The sequence below is a fragment of the Ornithorhynchus anatinus genome, chromosome 3 (genome assembly GCF_004115215.2).
Source record: "Ornithorhynchus anatinus isolate Pmale09 chromosome 3, mOrnAna1.pri.v4, whole genome shotgun sequence".
In the NCBI taxonomy this organism is placed as follows: domain Eukaryota; kingdom Metazoa; phylum Chordata; class Mammalia; order Monotremata; family Ornithorhynchidae; genus Ornithorhynchus; species Ornithorhynchus anatinus.
In genome coordinates this window covers 45,881,125-45,893,973 of record NC_041730.1, presented here as the reverse complement: position 1 = coordinate 45,893,973, position 12,849 = coordinate 45,881,125, and the positions used below count along the sequence as shown (strand labels likewise).

General features: G+C 52.9%; 1 pseudogene; it reads right to left on the bottom strand.

Moving 5' to 3' along the window:
• Window positions 1–1,198: 1,198 nt before the first annotated feature.
• On the bottom strand, window positions 1,199–11,530 carry LOC100681824 (annotated as a pseudogene).
• Between the last annotated feature and the right edge of the window lie 1,319 nt (window positions 11,531–12,849).

Genomic DNA, 12,849 nt, shown 5'->3' with positions numbered 1-12,849 from the left:
GAACCCTCACCTGTCTGTCTGTCTTCCTCACTGGGATGATCCCCAGAATTCAAAGCACCAGCTGGGGAGGGGCTGCAGCTCCTGGAGACTTCCACCTCTCCCCCTCCCCCACCGCTGTAGCCCCTGAGAGGAGAAGTCCATGACAAAGCCAAACTCAACCCATAGGGCTTCTCCCTTCACTCTCCAAAATATCTGGGTGAGGGGGTGGAGGTACAGTCAGCAACTCCCAGTCTGCCCTCTCCTTAAGGAATAGAAAGTACCTGGACTAAGTCTTCCCAAAGCTGGGGGAGTGTGGAATCTGATCCTGTCAGAGGAGAGGAAATCCCCCCACCGCCCCCCACCCCGGGGCTGTGGGCACTGGCACTTCCCACCCCAAACCCATTCATTACTGGCTAAGGCAAGAGGGTGCTTGGTCTAGGAGTATGAGAAGTGCTGTCCCCATGGTTAGTGACCGGGCAGAGAGGACACCAAGGAGGGGACCAGGTGGGCAGGTAGGAGGGCCTGGAGTGGAGATTGAAGGCAGAAATAGGGGTGAGAGAAGAATCCCAGATCTGCAGCAGGGTGAAGATCTCTGGGGGCAAAAAGGCCTCTCGCTGAGGGGCAGAGGACCAGGGCACCCTCCAGCAGGCTGGCCCATGCTGGCACACACCCATATCAGTCTGTTCATCTGTGCCCCGGGTACCAGCTATGTGCCAGCCTTGGCATGGTTGAAGCCTGACCAGTGCAGCTGTGACTGCCCGAACTAGAGAAGCCCAACTCCTGGCCAGAGTGGGGCGGGGGGAAGTTGTCCTGCTGGGCGTGGACACTTCTGGCCTTGGGACCTTAACAATTTGGGGTGACCTTCAGCTCACATGTGCTCTAGGGGATGAGTGGGACCCTGACATCAGTACTGGGGAAAGAGGGTGGCAGGGAAGGGAAGAATCCCGGTGTCCAGCTCCCAAGCAGCCCAGGCCACACCAGGTATGGCCGGAGGCGTGGTGGCCTGATGATCAGATCCCTGGGTGTCCAGAAGCCTGGCCTTTGAGGGTCTGGTGGTCCAGTGGAATCCCAGGGGCCTGCTGGGCCCAGCCAAGGTCGGGCTTCCTTTTCTGGCAGTGCCCACAACTCTCCAAGGTGCCATGCCCGGGCTGGAGTTAGGAAGAGCCTGGGGGTCAGGGAGACCAGGGTACCACTAAGCTGGGCCGGCACATGTTCATACCTAGTGCTTTGCGTCCATGGCATCTAGGTACTTGGCTTTGATGATTATGGGCAGCAGAGTGTATCTAGGGGAGAAACAGTTGCAGGGGGAATCGCGGCTGGGGAGGCAGAGCTCAGTGGGGAGACCAACAGTTAAGGCAGACTCAATTGGGAGGGGGAGTCCCTGCTGAACCTCGCTATTCCCCCCCGATAATAATAATAATAATGGTATTTCTTAAGCACTTACTATATGCCAGGCACTGTACTTTAAGCACTGGGGTGGGTACAAGCAAATTGGGTTGGACACAGTCCCTGTCCTGCATGGGGCTAATAGTTTCAATCTCCACTTTACAGATGAGGCAACTGAGGCCCAGAGAAGTGAAGTGACTTGCCCAAGTTCACACAGTAGACACCTGGTGGAGCTGGGATTAGAACCCACGACTTTCTGACTCGGAGGTCCACACTCTATCCACTATGCCATGTTGCTTCTGATAAGGCTGGGGGGCAGGGGGAGACCCTGGAAGTTTTCAAACATCATCAACAGAGCTCCATCTTCCTCTAGACTGTAGGCTCATTGCAGGCGGGGAATATGTCAGCTATATTGTAATAATGTACTCTCCCAGGCACTTAGAATAGTGCTCTCCACTCAGTAAGTGCTCAGTAAATACGATTGATCAACTGGGGGCCCAAGTTCCCATTTCCAGTCTCACCTCATTCATTCATTCATCCATATTTATTGAGCACTTACTATGTGCAGAGCAGCCTACGCTTCCCACGCAGTCTCTAGACTGTAAGCTCGTTGTGAGCTGGGAATGTGTCTGTTTATTCTTGTATTGTACTTCCAAGCACTTAGTACAGTGCTCTGCACACAATAAGTACCAATAAATAAGACTGAATAAATGACTGAAAGAGATAGGCCCAAAGGGCCCCCAAACCCGGGGAGAGATCGGAAGGTGCCCCGGGGAGGTGGAAGAGGTCGGGGTGGGCACCTGATGGGGATCATGGCGATCATGATGAGGGGGAAGATCATTTTCATGGAGGGTAGCGGAGACATGCCCAACGCACAGAGGAGCAGCAGGTGGAGCACCTGCAAGCATGGAGAAGTAGTGGATGGTTCATTGTGGCACCTGCCGGATGTAATGCGTTGGAGAGTAGGCCATTTGCAGAGAGAGAGAGCGTGGGGCCACCGGGTGGGTACGAGTCCGGCTTACCAGACCTCAACCCAGTCCCGGGGGCGAGTGCTCAGAGGGATTGGGGTAGGCATCCCCCTCCACCCCCAAACAAAGCCAGAGCAGGGGGGTACTGGGACACAGGGACGGGAGGGGGCCGGGCACCTGTTCCTTGAGCAGGAGGGCGACCCACTCGAACAGCTGGTTGCTGTCGATGGAGGTGAGGGCGATGTAGAGGAACAGGCCGTAGAGCACGGGATCCATTGCAGCGGGAAGGGCAGCAGCAGGAGGGACAACGCCACCAGAACGTAGGCTACCAGGGTGGTCAGTCAAGTCTCCTTCACACTCATGATCCTGGGGAAGGGGGCAGGGAGGTCCAGCCTGGCCATTCCATCTTCATCTTCACATCGCTCCTCAAATCTGACAATGACTCTCTCGTACTTCAAAGCCTTACTGAAGGCCCATCTTCTCCAAGAGGGCTTCCCTGACTAAGCCCCCCTTTCCTCTTCTCCCACTCCCTTCTGCAATGTCCCGACTTGCTCCCTTGATTCATCCCCCCTCCCAGCCCCACACCATTTATGTCCAGATCTGCCATTTATTGATTTCTACTAATGTCTGTTTCCCCCATAGACTTAAGTTCTTTGTGGGCTAATGTCTATTTCCCCACTAGATTGTAAGTTCTTCGTGGGTAGGGAATGTGCCGGCTATATTGTTCTATTGTATTCTCCCAAGCGCTTAGTACAGTGCTCTACACCCAATAAGCTCTCAATAAATATGATGGAATGAATGAATGAATGAATGAATGAATGAATGAATGATGGTGCTTCTGCTCCGTAACTATCCCCCGCCAATCCGCTTGCCCAGGCCTCGTCGGGGGGCTGGTGCTGGGATAGAGAGGGGTTGGGAGTGGGGACAAGGGTTGGGGGAGAGACGGGGGCGCTCACATCTCATAGATGTGCTCCTTCTCCACGCGCTCCTCCACGAAGGCCAGGGCTCGGACGTGCATGGGGGAGTGTGGGTAGGCGGCATGGATCTAGGGCAGACCAAACAGGAACAGCCCTGTGTTGATTAGAGCCACCAGCAGCAGGTCCCAGTGGTAGGCTGTGCCCTTCACCAACCTGTGGTTTGGACCACGGACATCCAGGGTCAGGCACCCCCAAAACACACTCACGAAGACACAAACACACACACACCCCGCCGCTCTACAAGCCATGCGGGAAGCAGTAGGGTCTAGTGGCAAGAGCCCAGGCCTTGGAGTCAGAGGATTTGGGTTCTAATCCTGGCTCCCCCTTCCTGTGTCTTCTAGGTGGCCTTGGGCAAGTCCCTTCACCACTGTAGGCCTCAATTACCTCATCTGTAAAATGGGGATTAAATCCTACTCCCTCCTACTGAGACCATGAGTCCCTTGTGGGGCAGGGGCTCTTTCCAACCTGATTAACTTCTAAGTGCCCTAGCATTTAGAACAATGCTTAGCAGTATAGGTTTCTATTTGAAACCTATACTTAACTCTTTAACACCTATACTAATACTGTAAGCCTGTCAAACAGCAGGGACTGTCTCTATCTGTTGCCGACTTGTTCATTCCAAGCGCTTAGTACAGTGCTCTGCACATAGTAAGCGCTCAATAAATACTATTGCATGAATGAATGAATACTAATATCACCAATAATTATGATAATACAAGGAGGGCCTGAGTTGAGCCCCTCTCTCCCTTACTAAATGAGGAGGCAGATCAGAGAGGGAGAGTGCTGTCCCCGGGTCCCACAGTGGCTGGCTGCAACTGCCTCTCAGGCTCACTTCCTTTATTTTTATTATTATTATTATTATTTTTTAATGGTATTTGTTAAGCACTTATGACGTGCCAGACACCGTTCTAAGTGCTGGAGTACACACAACATTGTCAGGTTGGAGAGAGTCCCTATCCCGCGTGGGGTGAACAATCTTAATCCCCATTTTATAGATGAGGTAACGGAGGCACAGCGAAGTGACGGGACTCACCCTAGGTCACACAGCAGACAAATGGAGGAGCCAGCATTAGAACCCAGATCCTTTTGACTCCCAGGCCCTCTCCACTAGGCTTTACTGCTTCTCGAGGCCTGGGGTCCCCAGTCCCTGGCACTACCTCCTCCCGCTGGAGCCGCCTCTGACCCAATCCAAAAGATGAGGCGGAGGGAAGTCGGGGCCGGCCTGGCGGGAGTAGGGGAGGGGGAGGGGGGCGGCCGTACCTGTTCTCGGAGGCGTTGGCCAGCGATGCCTCGAAGTTCTGCTCGATGAAGAAGAACATGGACATCAAGATGCCCAGGCCCATGGCGCTCAGGGCCACCATTGGACGGCACTTGCACCGGTGCCAGCTCAAACAGGCTCTCACTGGGGATGTAGCTGAACATGGACACTACCGGGGGCGGAGAGGGGCCATGAGGAGCCCACCCCCTTCCCATCCTGGTTCTTTCCCCATCCCCATCCTGGCTCTGGTCTCCCCCACTTCCTCATGCCCCCAGGCCCTCCTGCTCTAGCGCCAGGGGAAAGGGCAAGTGCCACAGCCAAGTTGGTGCACTGAGCAGAACGAATGGCACCCTCAACCCCTGGTTGCTGTGTCGCCCTCCCCTCTTCCCACCTGGAGTGGGCCAGAGGGTCCCCCCACCAACCTCGCCTACCCCCATGCTTCCTCCTGAGGCCGCTCACATCAGCCAGCAGTGTGGTTCCTGCCCCCATCGTCAAGGGGATGGAAATACTGATCTGCGTGGCTGGGCCCCACTCCTCTCCCCTGCGGCCCCTCCACCCCACCCCCTATCCGCCGGACATCTGCAGCACGGCTGGAATGACCCATCCGGCCCAGCTCAGACTCAGGCCAGGGCCCGGAAGGTGGGCCCCAAACCCGGGCGGTCAAGAAAGAGGCCTCAGCTTGGCAGAGATAATAATAATAATAATGTTGGTATTTGTTAAGCGCTTACTATGTGCAGAGCACTGTTCTAAGCACTGGGGTAGACAGAGGGGAATCAGGTTGTCCCATGTGGGGCTCACAGTCTTAATCCCCATTTTACAGATGAGGTAACTGAGGCACCGAGAAGTGAAGTGACTTGCCCAAAGTCACACAGCTGACAAGTGGCTGAGCCGGGATTCAAACCCGTGACCTCTGACTCCAAAGCCCATGCTCTTTCCACTGAGCCACGCTGCTTCTCATGCCCTCGGGCAGGGCGGGGTGGGTGGGCGATACCACAGGGCACCCCCAGGGCGCAATCACTCTCCATCTCCCAGAAGAAATAGGAGGCAACAAGGGAGAAGGTGAGTGCTGAGATGGGCAGTGTGCACTCGGACAGGATCTCCCGAATGTGGGCGTGCAAGTAGGGGCTGCGGAGGGAGAGCATACTGGGAACTGTGTTTCCTTCCGAAGCTGAGCACTGCTTCTGCCAAGGAGCCAGCCTGGATTGACCCTGCACCCCTCTTCCTTCTCCTCTTTATCACTACAAGAGTCCACAGCCTTCCTGGAATCTCAGAGGCTCTCCTTCAAAGGCTTACTGAAGGCACATCTCCTCCAAGGGGCCTTCCCTGACCAAGCCCTTCTTTCCTCTTTTCCCCCTTCCTGCCTCAGCCTCCTATCTAAACTCAGAGGCCCCCTTCACAGATTTATTGAAGGCATACCTCCTCCAAGAGGCCTTCCCTGACAAAGCCCTCCTTACCTCTTTTCCCTCTCCCTTCTGCATCACCCTGACTTGCTCCCTTTATCCATCCCCTCTCCCAGCCCCACACCACTTACTTCCATATCTGTCACATATTGATTTGTATTAATGTCTGTCTCTCCCTCTAGACTGTAAGCTTGTTGTGAGTACTCTCCCAAGCTCTGAGGACATTGCTTTACATATAGTAAGTGCTCAACAAATATGATTGAATGAATGAAGGAAAGGTCCCTGAACCCAGAGGGGGACAGGAGAAGGCAGAGGCAGCAGCAGGGCCAGGCCGATGCCACAAACGGAAACTTGGGAGACTTGGCTTGATCTGCCCCCAATCCCGATAGTGTCAACCTCTAGCAGCCTGGGGTTAGGGAGGGAGCTGAAAGGGATTGGGGGGGATCTGAGAGAGGCAGCCCACACAGGCCCAAGAGAAGGACAGAGACAGGCTCATGAGACAGTTGCATGGCACAGGATCAGCCCTGCCTTGTGTGGGTTCATCCTGGCCCCTGATTTAGGCCCTCTCCAGAAGGGTCAGTCAATCAATGGTAATTATTGAGTGCTTTGTGTGTGCAGAACACTGTACCAAGTGTTTGGGAGGATCTGATAGAAGAGCATAACAGACACATTCCCTGCCCACAGTGAGCTTACGGTCGCAAGTTCAAGCCCACCTGGGTGGCATCCCACCCCTGGCATCTGCGGGAGCTTCAGCGGTATGAAGGGCAGACGTGGGCTCATGGGGAGCCAGTTGTGTTGGGCAACAGGTCCTCCTGCTGGACCCTCATCCCCCGACCCGGCCCGGCATGCCCTGCCCTCACCGTTGATGTAGAGCGCCAGAGGGGCAGTGGTCAGGAGCATGACCAGGGGCTGCCCAGAGAACAGAGAGTACAGCAGCCCGCTGATGCACTGGCCCTCGATAGTCTTCTGCACGTCTGCAAAACAGACCAGTGGGTGGATGGCAGCCCCACCGCTCCCGGGATGGCCCCTGAGGAACTTGGAGGGACGACAAGGGGACTGCAGTAGCTTCCTGGGGGTGGGTTCTGTCTAGAGCAGGTTAGACCCTAAGGGTCAGGGCCGGACAGCTGGCCAGGGGGACGGGTTGGTCCACCTGGGTGTCCTCAGCCCCTCCCTGGGAGTCCCAAGCAGACCCACTGGACCTTAAGAGAGGAGACATAATGATAACAATGATGGTATTTGTTAAGCGTTTACTATGTGTCAAACACTGTTCTAAACACTGGGGTAGACACAAGCTAATCAGCTTGGACTCAGTCCCTGTCCACATGGGGCTCACAATCTTCATCCCTGTTATACAGTTGAGGTAACTGAGGCTCAGGGAAGTGAAGTGACAGATGAGGTCACTGAGGGACAGAAAAGTGAAGTGTCATGCCCAAGGTCACACAGCAGACAAGAGGTGGAGACAGGATTAGAACCCAGGTCCTTCGACTTCCAGGCCCATGCCACTTGCTGGCTGTGAGACCTTGAGCCAGTCACTTGACTTCTCTGGGCTTGTTACCTCATCTTTAAAATGGGGATTGAGATTGTGAGCCCCATGTGGGACAGGGAATGGTTTCAACCTGACAACCGGGTCTCTACTCCAGTGCTTCGTACAGTATCTGGCTCACAGTAAGCACTTAACAAATACCTCTATTATTATTATTATCATCATTCATTAATTCATTCAATAGTGTTTATTGAGCGCTTACTATGTGCAGAGCACTGTACTAAGCACTTGGAATGTACAAATCGGTAACAGATAGACAGTCCCTGCCCTTTGATGGGCTTACAGTCTAATCAGGGGAGACAGACAGACAAGAACAATATTCATTCATTCATTCAATAGTATTTATTGAGCGCTTACTATGTGCAGAGCACTGTACTAAGCGCTTGGGATGAACAAGTCGGAAACAGAGACAGTCCCTGCCGTTTGACGGACTTACAGTCTAATTGGGGGAGATGGACAGACAAGAACAGTGGCAATAAATAGAGTCGAGGGGAAGAACATCTCGTAAAAACAATGGCAACTAAATCGAATCAAGGCGATGTACAATTCATTAACAAAATAAATAGGGTAATGAAAATATATACAGTTGAGCGGACGAGTACAGTGCTGTGGGGATGGGAAGGGAGAGGTGGAGGAGCAGAGGGAAAAGGGGAAAAAGAGGGTTTAGCTGTGGAGAGGTAAAGGGGGGTGGCAGAGGGAGTAGAGGCAGAAGAGGAGCTCAGTCTGGGAAGGCTTCTTGGAGGAGGTGAGTTTTAAATAATGTTGGTATTTGTTAAGCGCTTACTATGTGCCGAGCACTGTTCTAAGCGCTGGGGTAGACACAGGGGAATCAGGTTATCCCATGTGGGGCTCACAGTCTTAATCCCCATTTTACAGATGAGGTAACTGAGGCACAGAGAAGTTAAGTGACTTGCCCACAGTCACACACAGCTGACAAGTGGCCAAGCGGGGTTTCGAACCCATGACCTCTGACTCCAAAGCCCGTGCTCTTTCCACTGAGCCACGCTGCTTCTCGTAAACAGAATCAAGGGATGAACATCTCATTAAAACAATAGCAAATAAATAGAATCAAGGTGATGTACATCTCATTAACAAAATAAATAGGGTAATGAAAATATATACAGTTGAGTGGACGAGTACAGTGCTGAGGAGATGGGAAGGGAGAGGGGGAGGAGCAGAGGGAAAGGGGGGAAAGGAGGGTTTAGCTGCAGAGAGGTGAAGGGAGGGGTAGAGGGAGCAGAGGGAAAAGGGGACCTCAGTCTGGGAAGGCCTCTTGGAGTAGGTGAGGTTTAAGTAGGGTTTTGAAGAGGGGAAGAGAATTAGTTTGGCAGAGGTGAGGAGGGAGGGCATTCCAGGACCGCGGGAGGACGTGGCCCAGGGGTCGATGGCAGGATAGGTGAGAACAGGGGACGGTGAGGAGGTGGGTGGCCGAGGAGCGGAGCGTGTGGGGTGGGCAGTGGAAAGAGAGAAGGGAGGAGAGGTAGGAGGGGGCAAGGTGATGGAGAGCCTTGAAGCCTAGAGTGAGAAGTTTTTGTTTCGTGCGGAGGTTGATAGGCAACCACTGGAGTTGTTTAAGAAGGGGAGTGACATGCCCAGATCGTTTCTGCAGGAAGATGAGAGCCGGGCAGCGGAGTGAAGAATAGACTGGAGTGGGGAGAAACAGGAGGAAGGGAGATCAGAGAGAAGGTTGACACAATAATCCAGCCGGGATATTGTGAGAGCCTGTAACAGTAAAATAGCCGTTTGGATGGAGAGGGAAGGGCGGATCTTGGCGATATTATAAAGGTGAAACCGGCAGGTTTTGGTGACGGATTGGATGTGTGGGGTGAACGAGAGAGCCGAGTCAAAGATGACACCGAGGTTGCAGGCCTGAGAGTCGGGAAGGATGGTCGTACCATCCACGGTGTTAGGGAAGTCAGGAAGAGGACAGGGCTTGGGAGGGAAGATGAAGAGGTCAGTTTTGGTCATGTTGAGTTTTAGGTGGCAGGCAGGCATCCAGTTAGAGACGTCTTCGAGGCAGAAGGAGATATGAGCCTGAAGGGAGGGGGAGAGGACAGGGGCAGAGATGTAGATCTGTGTGTCATCTGCATAGAGATGATAGTTGAAGCCGTGAAAGTGAATGAGTTCACCGAGGGAGTGAGTGTATATGGAGAACAGAAGAGGGCCAAGAACTGACCCTTGAGGAGCCCCAACAATTAGAGGATGGGAGGGGGAGGAGGAGCCTGCGAAGGAGACCGAGAATGACCGGCCAGAGAGATAAGAGGAGAACCAGGAGAGAACGGAGTCCGTGAAGCCAAGGTGAGATAAGGTATGGAGGAGAAGGGGATGGTCGACAGTGTCAAAGGCAGCTGAGAGGTCAAGGAGGATTAGGATAGAGTAGGAGCCATTGGATTTGGCAAGAAGGAGGTCGTGGGTGACCTTAGAGAGAGCAGTCTCGGTAGAGTGGAGGGGACGGAAGCCAGATTGGAGGGGGTCCAGGAGAGAATGGGAGTTAAGGAATTCTAGGCAGCGAGTGTAGACGACTCGTTCTAAAAGCTTGGAAAGGAAGGGTAGTAGGAGATAGGGCGATAACTGGAAGGGGAAGTGGGGTTGAGAGAGGGTTTTTTTTAGGATGGGGAAGACATAGGCATGTTTGAAGGCAGAGGGGAAGAAGCTATTCGAGAGTGAGCGGTTAAAGATAGAAGGTAAGGAGGGGAGAAGGGCAGGGGCGATGGTTTTTATAAGGTGAGCGGGAATGGGGTCCGAGGCACAGGTGGAGGGGGTGGCACTTGTGAGGGGGAAGGAGATCTCCTCTGAGGATACTGCAGAGAAGGATGGGAAAGTAGGGGAGAGGGTTGGGGGGGAGGCATGAGGGGGAGGAGTGACTTTGGGGAGCTCAGACCTGATTGTGTTAATTTTCTTGATGAAGTAGGTGGCCAGAACAATGGGGGTGAGGGATGGGGGAGGGGGACGAAGAGGGGGCCTGAGGAGAGAATTAAAGGACCGGAACAATTGGCGGGGGTGCTGGGCATGGGTGTCAATGAGGGAAGAAAAGAAGTTTTGCCTGGTGGAGGAGATGGCAGAGTTAAGGCAGGAAAAGATAAATTTGAAATGGGAAAGGATAAATTTGAAATGGGAAAGGATAAATTTGAACCTGGGAGGACTGGTAAGGTGGGAGAGTGGTCAGTCTTCGTCTCCCACACAGTTCGGCAGGCCCAGGGAGTGCCCCTACTCTCCCCTTGGGTGACTAAGACCTCCAGGCCAAGGGCTGAAAATAACCTCAGGAATGTCATTCCGCGTGTTACCCCATTCCCTTAATTGTGATATTTGTTAAATGCTTACTATGTGCCCAACACTGTTCTAAGCACTGGGGTAGATACAAGATAATCAGGTCCCACAGTATAATAATAAAATAATTACAGGACTTGTTAAGTGCTTACTTTGTGCCAAGCACTTCTAAGCAGTGGGATAGATACAAGATAATCAGGTCCCACATGGGTCTTATAGTCTAATAAATATTATTATTATTATAGTGCTAATTCAGCTCTTTCTATGTGCCAAGCACTGTTCTAAGCTCTGGGATAGATACAAGTTAATCAGGTTAGACACAGTCCCTGTCCCCCAAGGGACTCATACTCTTAATCTCCATTTTACAGATGAGGTAACCAAGGCCCAGAGAAGTTAAGTGACTTGCCCAAGGTCACACAGCAGACATGTAGTGGAGCTGGAATTAGAACCCAGATCCTTCTGATTCCCAGGCCTGTCATCTATCCACTAAGCCATGCTGCTACTTCCTCATTTAAATAAAAGGGAGAATGGGTATTGAATCCCCCTTTTGCAGATGAGGGAACTGAGGCGTAGAGAAGTTATGCGACTCTCCATGTTCACACAGCAGATGAGTGGCAGAGGTAGGATTATAACCCAGGTCCTCTGACACTCAGGGCTATACTCTTTCCAGAAGGCCTCGCTGCTCTCCACCACGAGCCAGCCGTTCAGTGAACCTACATTCTGGGGAGGGTCTTGGCTTTCTCTGGCACCATGGGTACTGAGATTGTTTCTTCCCTCCATCTTCCCAAACAAGAGCTTCATAGTAATTATAATAAGAGAAGCAATGTGGCTTAGTGGAAAGAGCCTGGGCTTTGAGGTCATGGGTTCGATTCCCGGCTCTGCCACTTGTCAGCTGTGTGACTGTGGGCAAGTCACTTAACTTCTCTGTGCCTCAGTTCCCTCATCTGTAAAATGGGGATTAACTGTGAGCCTCACGTGGGACAACCTGATTACCCTGTATCTATCTACCCCAGTGCTTAGAACAGTGCTCTGCACGTAGTAAGCGCTTAACAAATACCTCTGTTCTAAGTGCTGGGGTAGATATGCCTGTCTACTTGTTTGGTTTTTTTTGCTGTCTGTCTTCCCCTTTTAGACTTTGAGTCCATCGCTGGGCAGGGATCGTCTCTATCTGTTGCTGAATTGTACATTCCAAGCCCTTAGTAGAGTGCTCTGCACACAGTAAGCACTCAATAAATATGATTGAATGAATGAATGAATATGAGGTATTCAAGTTCCAAGCCAGCTTCTGGGCCCCGTTTGAGGGTGGTCCCTGTCTTAGATTGTGTAATCACGAGACGTTTCCCCTCTTCTTCCAACCCCAGTCCCCTCGCTTGTCGACCCCTCCCTTCTCATCCGGCCGGGCTACCTGGTTCGTGCCCCCTGAGGAGTTCACAGAGCCGTCTGCTAGGCTGGGGAAAAGAGGGATGGCGGAGGGTCCCAGGGGACTCTGCTCTGGCCAGCGGTCAGTGGTTCCCACTGAAATTCCCTGGCTCTCCTCACTTTGCTTCGTAGTGACTTTGACTCCCTCCAAGAGGAGGAGGTGGCGGGGAACAACCAGCTCCAGCTGGCATTTGACGTTGCTGAGTGGGAGCTCGGAATCCCTCCGGTCACCACGGGGGAAGAGAGGGTGTCCGCCCGGGAGCCCGACAAACTCAGCATGGTCTTGTACCTCTCCAAGCTCTACGAGCTCTTCGAAGGGTTGAGCCTCAGGGCTGTGGGTAAGAGACCACTTCTTATCCCGGAACTGGAAGAAAATAAGTCCCGAGGTCAGCCGGCCCTGGATGCTGGGAGAAGCCGTGGGGTGGTTGCCCCTTGGGCATCCATCCTCTTGAATAGAGATGGACCACCCAACACCCTAAACTCAGCCCCTCTCCTTCATTAGCTCTCCCTCTAGCACATCCCAGCTTGGAGTGCTGGCCCATGGATCTCTCCAAACCTCCCAATCCCATTGGCCTTTTTGGAAGAACAGTTCCCTGAGGGGATGGATTCTTATGGAACAATCAGTGGCATTTATTGAGTGCTTACTCTGTGC